This window comes from Pelecanus crispus, chromosome 2 (genome assembly GCF_030463565.1).
Source record: "Pelecanus crispus isolate bPelCri1 chromosome 2, bPelCri1.pri, whole genome shotgun sequence".
NCBI classification, from domain to species: Eukaryota; Metazoa; Chordata; class Aves; order Pelecaniformes; family Pelecanidae; genus Pelecanus; species Pelecanus crispus.
This window is the reverse complement of record NC_134644.1, coordinates 91,582,595-91,605,931: the sequence shown is the minus strand read 5'-3', so window position 1 is coordinate 91,605,931 and position 23,337 is coordinate 91,582,595. Positions and strand designations below refer to the sequence as shown.

The window sequence follows — 23,337 nt, the reverse complement described above, 5'->3', positions numbered from 1 at the left end:
AGCCTCCAGTCATCAGGGACCTCCCCTGTTAACCAGGACTGCTGATAGATGATGGAAAGTGGCTTGGCAAGCTCCTCTGCCAGCTCCCTCAGTACTCTTGGGTGGATCCCATCTGGCCCCATAGACTTGTGAGCATCCAGGTGGCGTAGCAGGTTGTTAACTGCTTCCTCCTGGACTATGGGAGCTTCATTCTGCTCCCCATCCCTGTCTTCCAGCTCAGGGGGCTGAGTACCCTGAGGGTAACTGGTCTGGCTATTAAAGACAGAGGCAAAGAAGGCATTAATTACTTCAGCCTTTTCCTCATCCTTGGTGACAATGTTCTCCTTGGCTCTCTGTTGTTAATGTATTTGTAGAAACATTTTTTATTATCTCTTACAACAGTGGCCAGATTGAGTTCTAGCTGGGCTTTTGGCTTTCTAATTTCATCTCTGCCTGACCTAACAAGATCCCTGTAGAAGAGATGAAAGTCAGGTATTGAAAATGGGTTGAGAGCTGGGAAGTAGATTGGGACTGAGACTTGCTTTCGATTCTCCTCACAGATGAGCAAGTGGAGTTGTGCAGCCAGACCGACGGGGTAACTTTGCTTTTAGACTTCCTTTTGGATGGAGAGATGAGGCATGATGGGGGACTAAACACTGTATTCAAGAAAAGGTTCTGCATGCCCTGTAGTTACATCTTTAAGCGCTGATTAAAAATCTATCTGTGAGATTGATGATGTCTTATAAGCTGTAAGCAGGATAGCTGGGCCTTGATGCCAGAGCATTCACAACTGCTTTTGACTGTGAACATAGTGCGTCTGTTCCTGCAGCAGTAATAGGCACTTTGTCTTTTAGTGCATGCATTGGATGCAGTTCTAATAAATGGATGAAAATTATCATTGGGAATGTCGCAACTTTTGTGCTTTAAGTGAAACGAGCAGTAAAATTGATAGTGCAAGTTTAATATCAACCTTTTGTGTTCAAACGCTGGGACTAGTTGTGAAAATCTAAATACAGATTTTAAGTGTAAATAGTATTATTGTGGAAGACAAACATATATTTGGTGGCTTTGATTTTGGACTTTTGAACAGTATGTTACTATCTAATGAAATTCAGACCTATACCAAATGCCTGATGTGTTCCAGTTCCAGCCGCTTCAGAATCTATACTGGAGTTTACCTTCTCGGGCTACCTCCACCCACTGGCACATGTCGTGCCGTAACGTGCAAATGAAGTGTCTACCAATTTATATTTGGTATCAAACTGAATAGCCATTGCCTTTTCTGAATATAAAGGATTAGAATTTTATTTAAATTTTAGTGCAGTTGGGGAAAACCAAATTTGAAGCAGCCATTAGTAGATAACTTGGCAATGAAGTGACATTCTCAAAGATAGTATAACGCAAAAAAAAGGATTTTGTTTTGTTCTGACTCAATTGTGTTTATTAATTTCTTGTGTTGGTTTAATAATTATTTTCAGCTGTTGGATTAAAATAGTAGAGTTAAGGTTAGGTAGTATATATTAAGGAAGTGTTGTTTCTAACTAAACTTTAGAACAGCATATCTTGAGTAAATACCCTTCTTAAAACGTGTTGGTGATTTGAAGACAATTTGTAATGAAAAGCCCGGTATTGAATGAATGTAACATTTTCTAAGTGATTGGTAGAAAGGCCAGAGTTTTATTTCCCTGTTTCTGCAGCAAAGTAGAAAGCTACAGAGTAGGAATTGCTTTTGGAGTACAGGCTAAGCCATTTCAGTGAAAGGTAGTATTTTTAAGACTCTGTCGTGCGACATGCTAGTCCTGTTAAGTAATAAAAAGAGGATGTTACAGATTTCTCGTCTTGTTTTCTCACTTTGAAGTGAGAAACATACTTGCATTTTTTCCTTCTTAGGCAGCATTACTTGAATAATATTTACTTTCTAGACTAAATTGTTCATGGGCTTTTACCAGTGTTTGAAATGGAGAGCTTAACACTTGGAGTGGGTGCAAAGTTTGGCTGCAAATTAGCATTGCCTTCTGGCATGCAGGCTGCTTAACAGGCTTCAGAGAGGCCTTGCAGCAGAGTAGTTTATAGCACATTATTACTTCTTTATAAACTCTATATGTGCTGCTCCTCACTCTGTATTGTGAAATGCTTTTACAAGCAGAGATGTACTATCTTCAGAAATGATGGTGACTTTAGTAGTCCCATTTAGCAGTTCTTGGTTAACAAGCCTCATCAGTGAGTGTTGAAATTCTCTGGAAAAGGGATCAATATCATCAACTGTTACATGGGAGAGACACAGGTACAGTACAGGACTGAGACAGGTTATTTGAGAAAATTAAAATATGCACCCTGCCCCTTTCTAATCATTAGATTAGATGAGTCCACTTGAAGACTTCATTAAATAAAGTCTTTAGCCATTCTGAAATCTAGGTGAGTTATTTGGCACCAAGATGCAAGTTAAGGATGTCACAACTACAAACCCAGTAGGCTTCCAGCATGGCACAGCAAGCAGAATCTGTGTCTATACGAACAATCTTACTTAAGCTTTATGTTTTTAATCCAGCCTTTTTAATAGGCTTGCCTTGCTAGCAATCCACGTCATTCTGCTAAACAGTTCTGAAAAATTCAGTCCCACGCAAGCATTTTTGTATGAATTTTTCAAGCATTTTGCAGTCTAGGGGATATAAACAGTTATGTCTTACTGGGTGCAGAGCTTCACAGTCATGGTTACATCAGAATTAAACCCATCCTTATTGCCCTCGGTATTACAGCTTCGTCTTGCAGATGGCTTCTTGAATCTTGTCGTAATGCAGACTAAAACTAAAGAGCTGTGTCTCAAGGCTCTGTGTCTCCGAGGCGCCCGCCCGGGGCTGAGGGGCTCAGCCCTGCCCTGCACTGGGGCCCTGGGAGCCACCTGGAACCGGCTGGAACCGGCTGGGGCCGGCGTGGGGCAGCCCCGGCTGCCAGCACCCAGGCACCTGCACCCAGTTCACATTCCTAAAAGATATTCAAAGTGAGTAAGGTGACCGACTCCCTACAAGAGATGCTTCAGCGTACTAGTGACGCTCTGGTAGCGTTTGCAGGAGGTTTTGTAGCACGCTGTGATCCTTGAAAAGGTGAGGAAGGCAGTGACTGGAAGAACAGCAATGAAGGTCGAACTGGCCTATGTGGCCTGAGTTGAAATTTAGCTTAAAACTTACAGAAATGCTGCAGAACTAACTATACTGTTTCATAGGTAGGTTATGCCAAATTTCGCTGCCAAATTAACGATCCTGGAAGTAGGAGTTATGACTTAAAAACAAAGAATAAAGTAAAAATTATTGTAGATATTGTACTCTTGAAAGTTTTAAGAAATACTGTCCTGAAGTGCCAGTGCTACCACATATCTGCAAACCCTTCAATCTTCAGTACGCTTCCTGTGAAACATTCAGCTTATTTCCTTTCCTTGGGGTTGGAGTTTGTGCAGATTACTGTTTGTTTTAGCATATCCTGACAAATGTTGGGTGGAATGAAATTTGTAGCCCGTGTGTATGTTGGCACATGTTTCAATTTGATTTGCGGGGGGGGGATTGCTTGAACCCTAGTCCTAAGATTCTAGGGTAGAGGGGCAATGTGGATTTGTAAATTAAGATCTAACCCTTCCTGAAAGCAGTTCAGTGAGTGACAACACTTGTAGGTAGGTAACTTCAGTGTTAAATCAGTGGTAGTTTGTTCAGCAGTTAAGACTTAATAAATGGAAACCAGTTTTATGACATGTAATTTCCATTGGTAGAAAGTAAAGTCCAAGAAGAATGATTAGCCAAAGCGTGTAGTCCAGTTTTGCTTCTACTTTGGGTAAACGAATTGATATATTGCATCTTTAAAGGATGCCATATATCCTCAAAGCCCAAGCATTACAGCAGGCTGCTGATTTCCATAGGGATACTTAGAAACATACTAGGCGTCTGTGGTCTCTGGAGGTGTGGATCGTAGAGGGATACATTTGAGGTTTTGGAGACTTAGACCAGCATAATATGTGTTGTGGAAGCAGGAGAAGAAAAAGATTTTTTTTTTTTTTTTTTTTTTCCTCTTGCATGATCTCTGATGCTTTGAGGTTTGGATTGTGGTTTTTTTTTTTTTTTTTCTTTTTTTCTGGATCTCTTCTTGATGTAATTGGCATATATTTGATTAAAAAAATCTTGTCTGAAGATGTAAAAGAGAAAGTAATGATCATCTGGTAGAAAAGCCATATGCATATGCCCTTTCATATTGAGAAGTTGAATTTTACTAATGTCATTTGTATAAGAATTGATGGCTTAAGTAAAAATTTTCAGACTTCTTTACATCAAAGTGATTGCAATATAATGCTTTTGGACAATTAAAAAGATTAATGACTCTTCTTGTTCTGGACTTTACTGCTTTTTGCTCTTTTTTTGCTGAATTATTATGTTTTGGTTTTCTGTTTTGGCATTTTGTCTAATGTTTTGCTTCAGCATGGCAAACAGAGGATTTGGCCCTACTGTCCATTTAACTGCTGAGGTAACTGTCACTGCCTGCTGAAGGCAAGTGTCATTAGATTAAAACTTGGTGTCAAGAGTAATACTACTGTTATTTTCCAGGGTGGCATATAAGAAGTCAGCCTGTTTGTATGAGATCTTAGAAGAGTGTGTAAAACACACCACAAAAATGCACGTACATCAGAATCCAAGAGCAAATGTGCTGAAGAAAACCCTAGTTAAAACTATTCCAGAGCAGAGTGAAAGGGACGTGCTGCCAGGACACACCTTCATCTATCACGTAGGTCAATGAGCCTCATGTGTCTCATGACTTTCATCACATAATTCAAGCAGCCTCTATTTATGCTGGCTGGATGTGCAGGAACCATGAGGAAAATAACAAAATGCAACAGAAGATGTCACAGTCATACAGTCAGAAACACTGTCCATAATAGGACAGGCTTTGCATATGTGCTTCTAAAAACGGTTTTTCAGTCTTGGACAGTTATAGCCTATACTTTCCTGGGTGAGTTTAAATTGGATTACTTCTGTCCTGACTGACTTGTGATGTCTTTGACACTTTTCGGCAGTGAGTGTGACTGGCAGAATCCAAAGTTTGCTTTTCACCAGTTCATGCTGTTTCCTTTCCAGTGTTTATCAAATGCTTCCATTTGGCTAAGATGCCTTGTGTGTGTTTAGTCTTACTTCTGTCCTGCAAGTTTTTGACAGCCTGAAATACATTGATAAAGGTGATTGGAGAAATACTGCTCTAAATGGTATGCTTTTGAAAAAAAGATTATGACTAGCTATACAAGCAGCTGGGAAAAGGTATTGCTTTTTTGCAACAGTGTTGAAATATTAAGTAAGACCACCCAGTTCCATGCACAACCTTCTAATAATGTTTCACTGAATAGTCGGTAGCATCTCTTTTATTAATATAGATATTTATTCTGTTCTGATAGCAAAACTGAAGATGCAAATGCTTTTATAAAACAAACCAACGTAATGTTTTAGTCAGTATAACTGTTTGCAATAAAACCAAAAATTGAACACATTATTTTAATAGTCATGACTCAAAAAGAGACCAAGTAGATTTCATAAGACTATAGGGCTACTGAGTACAAAGACATCTATGACTAAAAAAATTCCTTGGGCTACAAAGAGCTGGATGAACAGACAGTGTTCAGGGGAAGTATCTGTTACATGCTTCCCTTATTCTAGTTTTCTTTCCAGCAGGATCAAAATAAAATGTGTAGGAAATAGCATCCTCGGTTAGATGGCTGGAATCTTGTTCCTATGACTATTGTAAGGCTTTGGCACTAGTATATGGAAAAAAATATCCATACTCTTGCTTCTTCAGAAGCGGGTCAGAGGCATGATTTGAATTGCAACTGTGTAGCTGTGTGATTCTTTGCAGGTGTGGCAAAGTCCATGCTGCCTTCGCTCCTGGTGTGAATTATGTTGTAGGAAAACTGCTTTCTTCTACCTTATCTACCTACTTCTGTAGTGTAGTTTGCTTTCTTTTGGATTGCAACTTCTGTCTTCAAAATAAAAACTGTTGAATGTAATAAGGAAACTCTAGACAATAGCAAGTCATGCTAGGGAAACATTTGGCAGGCCTTTAATTTGTTTAAGCAGAGGATCAAATACAGTCATTACTTCTGTAGTCTTTGTAATTGCTGTTTGTTTGATCCTTCTAGTTGTCATTGTGTTAGAACCCCTGTCAGGTTATATTTACTTGCCATGACTTTCTCAGTGCACTTTTTAAATTGGAGAGATGAACTGATCTCTGAAGACCAGTGTTATGCTACATGTCAAGTTTTCCTATGGCATTAGGGAAATCAGCAGCTTTTGAATTTACATGGCATATTAGGCAGACAATGCCCTGAGAAAAGCACTGCAGAAGAACCCTGCTTCAGATGAGCTTAACTGAGTGTGAGATCTGGGAATTCACACTATTTGCTGAATGCTTGACAGCACCACTCCTGTATACTAAATCATAATTTGCCTCTTTCTGGAAACATGTTGCAAGGCAAAGGAAAGTAGTATGTGGGCACCAAATACAGCATGTGAAAAGACTTCTCCATCGAGTCAGGTGTTTTCTGACTTGAGGACTAGATGGTGTCTCCTCTAACATGGAACTTTGGCTTAAAACATTTTTATTGAAATATTCCCTATTGTTACAGACCCTTCTTTATGAGGTTTTCAGAGAATGAACCCTTGATGATAGGCCTACTTTCTTTCATGTCTGTTTAGTTTTGGGTGTTTAACTTAGTGTGTGTAAAGGATCATAGAAGGTGGCTACTACTTTTGCTGTTATTCATTATTAGTGCAGCTGCCTGCAGATCTTTAAGAGCTTGATTAAGATAAGCTGTCTAAGGAAAAGAAGGCAACATCTTTGGGAGCTATTTTTGCAGCTATTTTGGGTATATATTTGTTTGAGATATATATATGGGTATCTATAAGTTTGTAGTGAGCTGTGTAGTAAGATCTAGTACTTTACTATTAAGTTGCTATTATTAAAGGTAAAAAATGAAGGTATGGTAAAAACTGGTGTAGTCAGTTGGAAAGGCATTTCTATAATTAATCTTTCATAGAACCAGTGAAATCATGGGATGATTAACACAGCTTGCTGGTCTACAAAATGCTGTCCTCACAGAGGTACCTGAATTATAAAATCATGGAAGTGCTGAAGTGGGAAGGGACTTCTGGATCATCTGGTCCAACCTCAGTACCCAAAGCAGGATCAACCAAAACAGGCTGCTCATGGCCATGTCCCTTTGGGTTTTGAGTATCTCCAAGGATGGAGACCGAACAGCCTCTCTGTGCAACCTATTCCAGTGTTTGACCATCATCACAGTAAAATTTAAATGTAATTTCTCATATTTTGATTTGTGCCCATTGCCTCGTGTCCTGTCGCTGGGCACCACTGAAAAGACCCTGGCTCCCTCTTCTTCACACCCTTCCTTCAGCTATTTATATACATTGGTAAGATCCCCTCTGAGCCTTCTCTTCTCCAGACTGAACAGTCCCAACTCTCTCAGCCTTTCCTCTTAGGAGAGATGCTCCAGTCCCTTCATCTTCATGGCCGTTCTCTGGAATGTTTTCTGTATGTCACTACCTGTCCTGTACTGGGGAGCCCAGAACTGGGCCCAGCACTCCAGATGTGTCTTGCCAGTGCTGAGCAGAGGTGGGGAAGGATCATCTCCCTCAACCCACTGGCTACATTCCTGCTAATGCAGCCCACGGTGCTGTTGGCATTCTTTGCCACAAGGGCCCATTGCTGGCTCATGTTCAACTTGGTGTCCACCTGAACTGCCAAGTCTTTCTCTGTCAAGACATTTCCAGTTGGTCGGTCCTCAGCATGCATTGGTGTATGGGGTTATTCCTCCACACATGCAGAACTTTGCATTTCCTTCCATTGAACTAACTTCCGGAGATTCTTGTTAGCCCATTTTTCTCAGCCTGATGAGGTCCCTCTGAATGGCAGCAACCTCTTGGTATATCAACCATTCTTCCATGTTTTGTATCATCTGGGAACTTGCTGAGGGTGCACTCTCTCCCATTATCAAACCCAAGTTATTTTGAGAATGCTTAGATACTCTTACATGTTAGCTCTTGCATGTGTACATAAGTCTGCAGTAGCCAGATCTAGCCTGTTAGAAGTGAATGGCTTTGTTTTGCACTAAAAGAATAGATGTAGTGTCTGCTAGTCTATTTAAAACACATTGAAAATTTACTAGAAAATATCTCCTGCTTTCTCCCCACATGAGCAGAGAGTTTCAGAGTAGACAGTGAGGAAGAAGGCTTGTTTTAGGGTTGTATACAGTAGGAGAAGACTCTGAGTATCATAAAATATTAAAAGTATAACTGCAGGAAGAACTGGTATCCAACCAAAGCAGTAACCAATATGATTCTTTTTTCTTAATTTCTAGTTTTAACTTCTCACAAGGAGTTAAAATGTTTTAAAGTTCAAGTATATTTAAATGCTAAATATCTAGATTTATACCTGGCACTTCACAGTTTCTACAGAATTGTGCAATTGTAAATAATATGTTGGTATTGAATGTACTGGAAATCAGCACCCTACAGTGGGTAAAATATTTCTGTGGTGCTCTTGGAGGCTTGCTTGTATGTGGTGTAAACAGAAATATTACCGATGTTAATGGGGGAGGTATGCAGCCACAGGAAGCATTCACTTTGTGTAAACAACCTATGCCACAGATGACCAGCTAGCAACTCTGCTGTTGTTTGGTATCACTGGCTTCCTTTTCCCTGAAAAAGATTTTTTTATTTTTTAGAGGAAATCCTGTTTATTTGCTTTGAGGAAATAATTTTTTCCAGTTGGTGGTCTTTTGTTTTGGTTGGTTTTTTTCTTTCTATTAATCTCTTAAGGAGTGCTGATACTCCTTGGAAGCTTGTTTTCTGCCTCTGCAGTTGCAGTGCTTGGTACATGAGGAGTTGCTGGTAGTGGCAATACCATCTAAATACCTTTCTTGTCATTAATGATTTGATTGTCAGCTATTGCAGGTGTTCTAAGTTCTCTGGCCTCTTTCTGGAAAAGAGCATTTTACATTTATCTTTCTCTTTTTCTCATCTGCCTTTCTTCTACCACAACCCTAGTTGTCTTAGCTGGAGAGCTATTTTGGGGCAGTCATTTCTAGAAAGACCACAGTCCATTACTCCAACTTATGTCACAGCTTGAGAGCAATTGAAGTGATATTCTAGAGGCACTGCTTCTTGGGTTTGCTTAACTTTTTTAAAGGAATGTAAAAAGCAGTTAGTGAATCACTGAAAATACACTGGTTGGCTTTTTTTCCCCCTCTTCACCCCACCCAACTACTAGCCTTAGCCATTTATTTTTTACTTCCTTCTGGCCTTTTTAATATCCTTTCACTCCACAATCATCTCTCAAATCTGAGCATGTTAACTTAAGCAACTTTATGTGGAGAATGATTCTCTAGGGCTGGCTGACGGATTAAGTGGCAGTACCTTGGTTGTGAAGCAACCTACGTTTGCACATTCTCCAGTCGTTTCCCATTAAAACTTAAATCCTTGTTCTGTTGTGGCACCTTTAAAAAAGCAGACCTCCTCCTTACATCTAAATGTTATGAAAACCAGGCATACTGTAACCCAGAACCCCAAGGAATGCTTGATTGAAATAACAGATCAGAAAAGTCTCTTGCTAACATTCCTGTGATTATAGGTTTACTCAAGTGACAGAAACATGGTGTCAGCTAGCTTTCTGCATACAGCCTAATTTTGGTCCAAAAGCTAACATAGCTCTTAAATGCTTCACCGATGTAGTGTTTGTGGGGATAGATAACTTCTTAAAATGTAACAGTATTCATTACCTTTCATCACTGTAGAATTATCTCACATATTGCTGATTGAGTGGTTGGTCTGGTTCCTGCTGCAGAGCAGAGTGTATTTCCTGTTAGTAGTTACTGAGACTGAGTAGAGTGAGTGAAGGGAAAGAGAAATCACTTGTTCTTAGATCCTCACAGGTAAACAAAGAGAACACTTTGGCTTAGCCCCCTCTGCTCTTCTATAGTATCTATTTGATTTTATTTTTTCATTGTATTTGGATTTCTTCTGTTGGTAATTTGTACCTGGTTTAACATCCCAAAAAGAGGTCTGGGGGCATTGATGTAGGAGATGCAGGAAAAAGTCTTAAAGAAAATAAGAGAAGAAATATCCATTGGTTCTGATCTACAGTAAAAAAAAAAAAAAAAAAAAAAAAAGGTGAAGAACAGCAACTGTAGGAGCTAGTTTTTAAATGGTATATTATGTCAAGCAGTGAGCATGGTGTAGGGGAATACTGCAGATACCTTGCTTTCATTTTCATGTGGCCAAGTGACTTGAATACATGATGTGAACACATAAAACAGAAATCTAAACTCACTTAACACATTTTGAATTTAACCCTTCATGCTGATGAGGGTCAGTGTCCATTTGTCCTGATCTGTTAGAGGTATTTGAATGAGAAAACTGATCATGAAAGTTCTCCTAATGTTGTTAATCACAAACTTTTCATTTACAATGAGAGATCCTGTGACACAGGAGGCTGCAGCCTTAGTACATGTAAAGATGCACATACTATAAGTTATAATGCAGTTAATTCCTACCCCAGTGTGTACAAAATCAACATCAGCTGCTTTAAACTTAGTTTAAATCTTCCTGGAATTGTTCCAGATTCTAACATGGAAGGTCTTTCTTTTTCACTGTTGATACTCATGTTTGCTCTCTCTCCCTCTCCCCCCTCCACCTCTTTCTCCCTTTGCAGGCAAAGGCAGCTCAAGCATCTCATCCGACGTGAGTTCAAGTACAGATCACACTCCCACCAAAGCCCAGAAGAATGCAGCTACTAGTGAAGGTAGGCAGCTGGTACTCATTTCCCAGGTCAGGCCCCCCAACATAATCCTAGCTATTTTCAGAAAAGGAACCCCTCCTCCTTGTTCCTTCTGTGTACAGTACCATCGGCATAGTAGAAATTAAAAAACAGTTGTTCTTCCTGTATGCAGTTTCCACTCCTACCTGCTGCAGTTTCTGATTTAAGCTTGTGACAAAGGATTTAAGATTCTTCTGCAGAACAAAAACATAGAGGGTTTTCAGTAATTTTGCATGTTACTTTTTCAGCAAAGACCTTTATACTTAACATTTGATGTGATCCCATTTTGAAATGATTTTTGAAGAATATACTTGATGGAAGCTTTTTGGCATACCTTCTAGGTTAAATCTCAGCCTCTTATTTTCATACTATGAACACCATGAAAACGTGAGTTGTTTGTGCCAAGTTTTGAAAAATGTAGCTGTGGACATGAAGGATTGACAAGATTTAATTAGATCAGTGCATCTCACTTGCATTTACTGGAGTATGGGATCATCGGGGGCAAGTTTTTTAATGTCTAGGGGAAGGAGATTTTATGTGTCAGTATTAATACAATGTTATACTAACTGGCCTATAAACAGAGAAATGCTGATCCTTTCCTGCTGCCACCATCTATGTGAGTAGGTGTGCTCTATTAAATGAAAGTATATTGGCCCTAGTTTTTACAAGAGTGTCTTCAAGGGCTGAGAGGAAATCATTAAATCTATATGTAGTTTAATGATGTAATCTGAAAGGATTTTTTTTAAATGATAAATTTTTGTGCTTTAACTAGCATTTCTGTTCAACTCTGTCATAATAAGTTGTTGCACTTGGTAATTATCAAATAATAATTCTGATTTCTTACACTTCTATCATTATAAATTGTTACAAGCTCTGGTTGCTCTGAGTCTGGCATTATTTCCTATGGTTAAAAGAAATCATAGACTTTGAATAGTTCTAGTTTGGCAAGTCTGACTATGATTGTAGAATCTGTACAGTAAAAGCAGTTCATGTAAGTAATAAATGACCATATAAATCACAAGAGTTTATTGTTAGGCATGCATAATCCCATATCAAGAATGAAGATCTGGCACCTGTGAATCAGGAGAGATACTGGTTTAGAGCCTCTGCCTTTTAGTCTGGGTAATAAGTTTAACAATAAATGAATATATGGTAAATAAAGTTAAGTTGAATAGTAGACTTCATGTTTCTCTAAGCCTTAGACTCAAAAGTTTTGAGGTACCTGAAGGAGGTGAATTGCCAAGACACAAAATAAATTTAGGAAATGTATAAAAGCATTTTAACTTTTCTGTATGACAGCCAGGGAAAAAAAAAAAGGAACCACAAAGGAACAGTGGAAACTCTGAAGACAGTACTTTCCAATTGCTTTAAACTTCTGTTTTACTTCAATCAGTAAAGCATGGGTTTTTTTCCTTATTTTCAAATCAGATAATGCAAAATAATCCTTTAGTAATCTCTAAGCTTTATGTTCTTAATCTAGCCTATTGTAGAGCCAGTGAATACCAATGTCAACCCTGGAATCTTCACCACTGGTTTGCAGCTGATTAATTCATTAGTGAAGGAGGCTTAAATGCGGACCAGCAGATGCTGTAGTAAATATATGTTTTTATGAGTTCTCTTGCAGATTCAGAAAGAGTTCAGAGCAGTGGAGTTGTGTATTTTGTACTTTGAGGCAATTTCAGATGTGAGCCTAGGTTTTCTGTTCCCTAGAAGAGTGTGATTTGACAAACACTTACTTTGACAACAGCATTAGTCTCTCCCTCCGCCTGTGCTACTGCTACTTTGCTACCACGTTTTTCTGCTGAGGAGTTACTAATGTGGATCAGTTTAATATAAATTACCTTAATGTGCATTGCTGTATAATCTGGCAGATATTTTGAATGTCGTAACCAGGGAGCATAAGAGTTCCATGAAGGCAAGTGAGAACAGAGACATGGAAGTGATGTTGGGGAAAAACAGAGACTGTTGAAACCAGTGCTGTTACTGGAAGGCACACTTATCAACTGGTGCGTGTCTGGATTTTTTTACTAATGCTGCCTCTTTTCTCTATGTACAGTAGACTTATGCTGTAGGAGGATTCAGCTGAACAGGAAGACTCGTATCTTCTGCAAGACAAGTAGAGTTCTGTGCTTACAAGACTGAATGATTTTATATTGTTCAGTTATAGAGTAGTGTCTAGGGACCAGCTAAGAACAGGAGCCTGATTATATTAGATGCTGTACAAGCAGTGGCAGGTATATCTTTTCATTGTGCTGTTTACATAACATTTTATAACTGTTAGTTAAATTCACCTTCATAGCACTCCATGCTCTAGTATTTGCTTGTCATGATACAGTAGTACCTGCCCACCCCAGAGACTTCACCACGAGACAAATTTATCACAGGGACAGAAAGTTCCAGTTCTGCCCTTTGCTTTAGCCCTGTATTGTAAATTCGTAGCACTGTATCCTGTCCTACGAATGAGCCATGTGTTGTGTGTGGTGAGACATATGCATCTTAGGTATGGAGTGAGAAGGACTATGAAAGACTGCAGGTGAGATTTTCTTCACCTTCATTGACATGTGAGATGATCTTAACTGAACAAATTGCAGACAGGTTCTTTGCATCCCTTGAATTTCTATTGGCAGCTGAATTCCTGAGTGTCCAGCTCTGTGAAGGGTGTAGAATTTGTGTTTTGAGGCTGAAGGCCTTTCATGGCTCCTGCTTTCCAGCTTTGCAAACAGACCTAATTTTTTCCAGTTCTGCACAGCATGTCTTCTCTTCTGTTTCTGTAAGGCAGTTGACACAACACTTGTTGAAGTTAAATCAATGAAATGCCTTGAAACAACTGCAAAGGAAGTCTGTGAGACTGATGCATACAAGCTCTGTGGTACTCTGCAGAAGAGAAGCAGTCATGTAAAGTACTTCTTAGGCAGGTATGGATTCACAAGGACTGCAAAAAGGTGTCAAGCAGGACTCTTGCTTGAAAGAGCAAACCATCTCAGGAAGTATCTGGCAACAGGTGTGATCTTGACATCAGTTTGAACAAACAAAGGAATCACACTCTTTGTCTTGTTTACTGCAACCATTATATTTGTCAAGTTTCAATGTCGTGATGTTTCTCTATAGGATGGGTACAAGAAATGGGTAACAAGCCACTTGAAATGGCTTATGTGGTGTTCCAGTCCTAGATATGCTGTTAAGGCAACATCAGTTAAATCTCTTGATGGGAGTGGGAGATGCAGTTATGGCCAAAATATGGTACCCTCCTTCACACTGTGGATTATGAGCATCTGTAGAGTTGTGGAAGGAGATTTTGTGTTTCAAAGAGACAAAATGCTTGTCACGCTATTAAATGTGCCTGGGTGAACTGCACATCCTCTACCAGTGAAGAACAGACAGTATGTGTTAGTATCCATAGCCAAACCAGCTTCACTCAGTGATGCATTGGAGAAATAACTACTACCCTGGTTCTGTTGCGTAGAGGAATGCAGACGGTAGCTGGCAGACCACGCAACTTCCTAAATTCAAACTTGATGCCAGTGATGCACTTGAGAGATGCGAAGGTAAGGCTGTACTGGTGCAGAAACTGAAGTCCAGTTGCTCTCATTGTGGCTTTCACTTTCTGTACTTCAGTGAAGGGCAGGTGGCAAAAAATAGATGTCTGGTCCTCTCTGTAAATCACAGAGCATGCTGTAGGGACTGTTTGTTTGCCTACAGCTTGGCTCAGAAGGAAGCATGGTAGACTGTGGGTGTGCATGCACGCTGATGCCTCCACACTACCTCCTCTTCTGAGGATACAATTTTCTTTAGTTTTGAATATATACTGTGTTTTACTTCTTTTCCAGTCTCAGACATTGTCTGCAATTCTTTACCCCATCAATCAATTACAGTTAGAAACTTGAGAACACATGAGTTTTTGCGACCGCCCATTGCTCTTCTGGCAAGTGAAAGACTAAATGGATTTTTGTGGGCCATTTAAATGCAATTTGCTAGACACAGTCTCAGCTGGAATATTATTGTCTAAAACTTGATTTAGAAGATTAGACTGAATGTTTTTGTATGGGCTTACCTTGATCAGGGAGCTTTCTTCTAACACTTACCTGCAGAGCGTGGAATGTTTTGTCCAGGCTGAATGCTTCATATTAACTTGACTGTTTTTCAAATAAAAAATCAACACTGTTTGCAGTTCATGTATATGGCTGTTAAGTGGTAATCCAGAGGTAGCTTTAAATTGAGAGCTCGTGTATGAGCTCCATGTATGAGTTCTAATTTATTTCTCAGTTTCTATAAAATCAAATTGAAGGATTAGGCCTGAAGCAAAACACTGTTGTAGCAGAATGGCTCAGTGCTGAAATACCTCTGAATATATCCTGTTAAATGTTTATATTTTTAATTTTGTGGAAATACAGTGAAGTCAGCTGCTGTATTCTCCAGAAGTTAAAATTATATTTGCTTTTAGTGGTGTTGATTTTTAGGGACCTTCAAAAAGTAAGTATTTAACTTTGTTTGGTTTTTCCTTCTGCAGTACCCTGAGAATTCTAGAGTCTGGCTTCCTCATATAATGTTCATGTACCTTAAATATACTTTAAAAAGACCGTGTTTGGAAAACAGATGAATTAAGAGAACACAGCTTTTCACCCATTAGTGCTGCAATGTATGTTTTCTGTGATCAAATGCATTTGTTTTGGCAGTACCTGTTTGTATGCATGTCAACAGAAGAGGTATTTCTTCCAATGCTTAGGTGTGTACTAGAAAAGTCCCCCATTCTCACAGTTGTATCCTCCTTTCTGTTTTATTCGGGCTTTTTAGTGGTCCTGGTGGACTTGGTAATGTTATGTTAACGGTTGGACTTAGTGATCTTAAGGGTCTTTTCCAACCTAAATGGTTCTATGATTCTGGGAGAGGCCCTACAGCCTGGCTGGAATAATTACATTCATTAGGAACCATTCCCTCCACTGAATCATGTTTGGGGGGCAACTATGTGAAAATGTAGCATTTTACAAATATATAATGCTTTAATTACTCATGTAAGAGTGTTACTTTATACCCTGTGCAAGACGATACCTGGCTAATGTTGATCAGGCTGTGTTGCTGCGGTCCTCAGCATCCTCTTATGGTGGGTCCCTGCCATTGAAGCTTCTTGAAGTGGATGGTATATTAGTGAGTGCTGGTCTATGCTATGGAATTTCTGCTGTCCATCATCTTCCCCTGGCATGTGATAAGTTCCAGAGAAAAGGATGGCTGTGAATGAGGAACTAGCCTTCTCTCAGTACTGGTTTTCATTCTGCTGAAGTCCTTGGAAAAAAAGAAAGGGAAGAAAAAAAAAAACCCCAACCCAAAAAACCAAAACAAACCACAAAACACCAAAGAAAAACCAAAACTAAACCAACACAACGAAACAAAACCAACCAAAACCAACTAACCAAAACCACCAAAACCCAGACAAAAAAACCCAAACACCTTCTGTCCCTGTTGTCCTGTGTCTGTGCCACCCTGCCCACCCCCCGCCCCCGCCAAAAATCCAAACAAACCCCAAAAAACCTGGAGCTAAGAGCTACAGCTGGTGGCAAGTTTTATGAATTTAGGAGCTCTCAGTAGGACTTATGCTATTCTGAATATAGAAGTACATGTATTCACTCAAGTTTTCTTTAATTATAGAAATACCAGCTACACAAGTAGCTAGAACTGGATTTATATGCAGTTTTACATGAAAAAAGTATAGTTGGATAAGCTTTTCTAAGAGCAGATAGCCTCTATTCATGTAATAATAATGAAAGTCCCTCATGCATTTTCTGTACTCTTCTAATAATTTCTTAAGAAAATAACTTTCAGGTGACTTTCAAAACCACTGGAATTTGACTACTACTGCTGCATTGCCTTATTCTACAAATTGTAAGTGAATTAATGTTCAATTAATATCTAATTAAGGAAAGTAGCAATAGAGAGTGTTCAGCCATACCATTCTTACTTTGACACTAAGATATTTTAAGATATTGTCCTGGTTTTGGCTGGGATAGAGTTAATTTTCTTCCTAGTAGCAGGCATAGTGCTGTGTTTTGGATTTAGTAGGAGAAGAATGTTGATAACATGCTGATGTTTTTAGTTGTTGCTGAGTACTGCTTATGCTAGTCAAGGACTTTTCAGCTTCCCATGCTCTGCTAGGTACACAAGAAACTGGGAGGGGGCACAGCCAGAACAGTTGATCCAAACTGACCAAAGGGCTATTCCACACCATGTGATGTCATGCTCAGTATAGAAACTGGGTGGGGGTTGGCCGGGGAGCAGCGATCGCTGCTCGGGAACTGTCTGGGTATCGGTCGGCGGGTGGTGAGCAATTGCATTGTGCATCACTTGCTTTGTATATTATTGTTGTTATTATATTGTTACTATTATCATTATTATTTTACTTTATTTCAATTATTAAACTGTTCTTATCTCAACCCAGGAGTGGATTTTTTCACTCTTACTCCTCCAATTCTCTCCCCCATCCCATTGGGGTAGGGGGAGTGAGCGAGCGGCTGTGTGGTGCTTGGTTGCTGGCTGGGGCTAAACCACGACAGATATTAAAGTCATTTTAGAACACTACAGTGAATAATGGAATAAGCAGCTACTTTTGAAACATTTTTTATGAACTGTGGAAAGACAGCTTAAGCTTTATCAATGTGTGAAATCTCTCAAAGCAGTCGTTTTGCACTCTTATTTTCTGTGTCTAAGAATGATAGACACTTTTGTCCCTGGCTTTTATACTCAGAGGTATAGAAAATTAGTGATATCTTGGCTCTCTATATAGAAAAAACTTCTTTTGAAGAAAAATTTGATCTCTATATCAGAAAATGTTTATCACTGCTCTACATGGGAATATATTAAGTGACATTTCTTGAACACAGATTTATTTGGGTTCTGTGCCTTTCATTTCACCTTACAAGTGAGGGAACAAAGTCTACTTTATAGGATATTTTCAGGGATGATGTCATGTTGTTAATTTATCTTGGTTTCATAATCACATTCTTTCAAAAGGCTGGGTGTCTTTTGGATCTCAGAGTAATTCTGAATTTATTCAATGAATTTAAGAGGAGGGGTCCTTGGGTTGTGCACAATGATGGACACTACGAAAATTTGGAAAGATGGAACAGATCCTTTGCTACTGAATGCTTTTGGTATTTAAAATGGTTGCTGATGGAGAATCAGCTCAGACAAATTCAGGTGAGTGCAATGCTGATCTTATTTCAGAGGGAGATAAAATTCTCAGAGAACCTGTTTGCAAATAGGCAACCCTTCTGTGTGTTATGGTTCACATAATAAGGTAGGTAGCTATGTTTAGTATACTGCAGTTCCAGTTAAGCTTTTGAGTGGCTTGGGTATCCTCTCAGGACGTTGAGCTAATAAAATGTTGTGGCAAAAAGACTGTTGCTGAAAAGAGATGATTTTTTTCTGTGCAATTTTTCTTGGTGATCCTTTTGGCAGAAAGAGCTCTTTTGATCCTTTCCTACGTTTGGTACCTGTTAAAAAAATCTTTTCCCACTTTGGGTCTTTAAAATTTTTCCTTTAATTTTCTCTTTAACATTAGAAGCTTACTAACCCAGTATCACAAATGAAAACATATATATGTTCTTTCTGGATGCATGCAAGCATATATGTAATTCCTAATTCTTTTGATGGCAGTTCTCTCCCTGTTTATCTCCATCCTCAGCATCCTCCATCTTTGCAGCGTCTTACTGAGAATTTGAGCTCTTGGTCCTACTGTTGAAGTGCTGTCTAAGCAGACTTTCTGTGCAACAAACCAAGTCTGAATTTGATATGAATGTCTGAATTTGATATGAATGTCTGAATTTGGTATGAATGTCTGAATTTGGTATGAATGTCTGAATTTGCCCCTGCTTACTTGGAACTGGGCTGAGATTCAGTTGGCTCCGAGTGAACTGTTTTGAGTTGGTAGTGAAACTGGATACCAGGTAAGTTTCCTAGGGTTTTGTGTTACTTTTGTAGCAGTGGAGTTTTCTAGAGAAGTGAAATGTTGCATTACTCAATGTGCCAAAACAGAATTATTTGAAGCCAAAAAATTGGGGAAGAGTAAGAGGGAGGCGAGAGGCATGACAGTTAATAAATCCAAAACTATAAACACTTTGGCAGAATAAACAGAGCTCACTAGTTAAATTCCTTTAACCAACATATCTGAATGCATACACAAATATAATCACCATGAGCAGTATGTAGAGGTACAAAGTAGCATAGAGGTTGTTCTTGGGCACTATTTTTTGTGTTTAACCACATCTTGTTATGATTTTGCTATCTACTAGGCAGTGTTCTTGCAAAGCTGTTCTGTTAATTATAACAATACCATTGCAATCGACATTTAAATTGGAGTTCAAATGCAAGGCAAAAGTAGTTGGGACATTGGCAAGGTTAAAGCTGCAAATTGAAACCTTACGTTATTCTGGCTAATTTGTACTGAAATGCTATAGCCAAATGTTTAAAACTTGCCCAAACAATACTAGGAACAAATTGGAAAGGTACGTAAAACTGCAGTCTTACTTGATCTGCTGCCTGAAATGTGAGACCTACCAGAGCAAATGCACTTACAGTATAGTTAAAGAGAAATGAACCCAATTTAAAAACCTGGCATTAGCTTTTCCAAAGTAAGGTCTGATGCTTGGTAGGAGTGATTACAGTTTATTCAATTACCTGTAAATCTGATTTTAAGGAATCCAAGATCCTAAACGTAATTCTTTCTGTAAAATGCTGTAGCAAACTACTTGAATCCTGTTATCGCAGGGAGGTTCTGATACTAAACTGTTCTTTGTTATTGCCAATGCTAACCATTTGAAGTAGTTTCCTTCTCTGAAAAGAGAAGAGTCATCTTGAAGTATCTGATGATTGCCCAACATTTGCTAGTCTCAACCCCATCTTTCTTGAATGCTAGACTGTCTCTTAAGACTGCTTGAAGAATATATACAACCTGATAATGCATATTTAAATATGTCAGGCTTATCCATTTTCCAGAATTTATGAACTGACACTGGCAAGTTCCTCCAGATTAATTCTGGTACTTGATTGAAATAGTGAAATAAAATTGGAACAGCAAGATTTTGCCTTTTAACTTGACAATCCCTGTTAAGACGCTGTAGTTTAAATTTATTGCACAAAATATCCTGCCTTATTTTCCTGTACCCTATCTTTTTCTGTCAGCTTGTCAAACAACTGTATGATTTTTAAGAGTGATACTGCCAACAGTGCCAAAACTAGCAGCATGCTTGAGAAATATCCGTTTAGAGTTGCTGACTCATTCTGTTCTTCTCTTCTGGCTATTGTACCATAGTGCCTGGTACTGTGCTTTTCTCCAGCTGCTGAAGTTTGGCATCTCCTTCTTTCTGCCAGCGTTCCTCAGATTTCCATTGAGAATTATGTACTGAGATTGGCTGACAAAAATGGCAATTCAAGAATGGATAATGGTCATTCTTATATTCTTGTTAATTCTGACTCCTGGATCATCATTGGTTTAGGCAGTTACAGTAGACTAGGCTGGAAGTATAAACAGAAGTTATGAGCATGAGTATAATCTGGTGATCAGCAGTCTACGTATTCCTCTAACCTTAATCAGCCACACTTCAACATGTAACTTGTGTTGTGGTGTTGTGCCTGTTCAGCAACTGTCCATTGTGATACTTCCTTTTATATTTAAGGCTAGTTTTCATCCTGAACTGTGGTGGGTCAGGATTTTGTGTCTCTTAAAACCTCAAAGTATAATTGCCGTTTTAATGGTTTAAGTAAAAGATTTTTTTTCTGATATGGGAAAACAAGTGCCCATAGCAGCTTATCAGCTATACTTAGCTGGGAGACTTCTACTCACCTACTCTGGTCTCGTTTGTGTACATAGTCTTGCCAGAAGGCAGGCAGGATTTCTTTAGAGGTGCATTGTAAATGCTTGTTTGTAAAATTTGGTAGTCAATTTAGATCACCTAGTTTGAGTTACCCTCCAACAAAGTGAAGTTTGTACCAGTGCCTAATCTAATCTGTAGCACTTTTGTTTTTCCCTAACATGAAGTCCATTTCCATCTTGTATATCCAAGAGAGTTGCATTTTACAGCACTCTCAGGTATTCATTGTTTGTGGGAAGTCTTTTACTTGTTCATTATAGGTAAACCGTGCTAGGTGGGAATCTCTGAAAGACAAACATTAATGTTAAGAGGTCTCAAGGATGTGGGATAGTAGGAACAACTTCTCAATGGTGAAGTTTGTGATTTGCTTAATCTGAAGGTATTTATATGTTCACGTAGACATAGGTAAATGTCGTTCCTCCCCCCCCCCCCCACCCCCCCCCCCCCATCACATCCCTCTGGCAAGATAAACATTTGTAAACCTTGCCAGCTTAGGTCTTTAGCTCCCATTTGAGTAATAAAAACTTTGTGTGGCACCTGAAACCTGAGAAACTGTACATTGTGCAGACCAGTTGTTTACCTGGCACAAGGAAGGACTTTTATAGTAGCTTTCCTTATAGAACAGAAACAAATGTGGCCTAAATGATAAAATCATAATTGGACTGTCTTCAGTGGGCTTTAGCTTAGGAGACTAGGTTTACTTGGTCCTTCTTTATTGTGGGCTGAGATAAACCATTAGCTTGAACTCTGCTTTCTGAAATCGTCTTGCTCTTTGACCCTTTTGCTTTTCTTTCACTTTTGAAACAAGACTTTAGTAACTTTTTGCAATCTGAGGCAAAATTACAGTCCAATCTGGTTTTAGCTGTGAGTGTATTTTCTCTTTGCTGTTCCAGTAGGGTTAACTTTCTCAAATTTCTTTTAATTCCCTTGTACCTCAGATTCAGTTGTACTATGCATTTTCTGTCCAGCCTTGCATTTGTATTTGGAAGGGTTTTGCAATGTTAAACATGTGAAGCTGATCAAGAAGCTGATGTGCCTGGTTTTAAAGGGAGATTATTCTGGATCTGGCTAAAATTCACAATATTCTGAAGCTGCTTTGGCTGCTTCCAGTAAAAAGAACTGACATCAGTAGGTGTCAGTGCTGTTAATTTGTCAGACTACTTGACAAATATATTTTGGGAGAAAAATTCTTGAGGAACACTTGTTTTTCTTTCTGCTGATGTGGCATTGGATAAATGATTAATCTGGTTGTATCCTTCAATATTTAGTAAAGATCACTTCTGTCAGTGTCTAATTAAGGAAGACAGACTCCCATAGCATTTAATGAAATCTGAATATTTTGCTGGACTATGCTACGATTGTCATCCCCAATGAAATTGTATCCGACTCAAAATAACAGCACTATCTTCCAGTCACTGGGTTCAGATTTTACAAATCATATTACGTAGATCTTTGGGATGAAGGAGAATTGGTCTCTTCTCAGCTTGATGTGTTAACGCTTTCATATAATTTTAATTTTGTAAATGATTTTTGTTTAGAATGTACATTTGTATATGTCAAAAAAAGACATGAACCTGAAACACACAGGAAATACTCACTCCCACCTGATATTTTTCGTGTCACTGTGATGATACCAGTCTTTTAAAATATTGCTGGTAAGGAGAAGACTGGGAGGCTTCAAAAGCAAATGTGAGATTCTGTCATGAGAAACTATTTGTCATGATATTCATAGATGTCCATTTTGAATTAGACAGCAGACAAATACTGATGTGAACTGAAAAAACAAGGCTCAGAACGGATGTCATTTATCTCATGTCCTGATTTCTGTTATTGGTTATTCCAGTTCTGATTTGGACAGATGCCTAAAGGGGAAGTACAAGTATAATCCTCCTGAATTTAGTGATAGATTAATGCCCAAATTATTAGTGTAACTTTATTAACATTAATTCATGTTTTGACTCAGAGATTTAAGAGGTCCTGTGCTGCTTAAATTTTGCACTGGTTAATTTCATAGAAATTGGAACATATATTAGAGCACCTCCTTATTTATCCCTGTCTATTAGAGAAAGATCTTTTGTCATGCATCTTGGAACTAAGATGAACATAGAAGGACAATATGCCATGGACTTGTTACTGTTTAACATTTGTGGGATCTAAATTAGAGCGACCATGTTCAAATAATTAATATTCTGTGCTATTTAGGAGGGAAGAATAATGAAACCATAACTAACAGTAACTAAAATATTATCCTAACTAAGGTGGGAAAAAAGGAATGTAGTTGGGAACTGCAAGCAGTAAAACTAGTTAGGTGAAAGAAACTGAAAGCCAGGTCATATTAGCTGCAAAGTCATTAAAGAATGAGAAAGTGGTTAAAAGTATGAGTGACCAAACCTTTGTATCCTACTGTCTATTGCTCAATATGATATATTATGCTTGTAAACTTAGTAGGCTCAGATATTGTTGAAAGGATAAAGTGTTTGCTTTGGGCCCCTTCATAGAAATTGTGTCTTTTTGTCTGAATGATTAGCCAATTCAGGCCAGAGAAACAAACATTTTTTTAGTGGATGGTTTAGTTAACAGTAAATGTAAACATGGTGAATATCTGAAATTTGGTGGCTGCTGGGAAAACTGATGGATCGTGTTACTTTAG

At 38.7% G+C, this 23,337-nt stretch overlaps 1 protein-coding gene across 1 annotated transcript in view; it reads left to right on the top strand.

Annotated features, from left to right (window-relative positions):
- The first annotated feature begins 10,733 nt into the window (after positions 1-10,733).
- FBXL7 (F-box and leucine rich repeat protein 7) overlaps positions 10,734-23,337 on the top strand; it is a 151,473-nt gene continuing 138,869 nt past the window's right edge. Inside the window, exon 1 of the mRNA XM_075706304.1 lies at positions 10,734-10,815. The gene's annotated coding sequence lies outside the window, so the exon portion shown is untranslated. The remainder of the gene's footprint in view (positions 10,816-23,337) is intronic.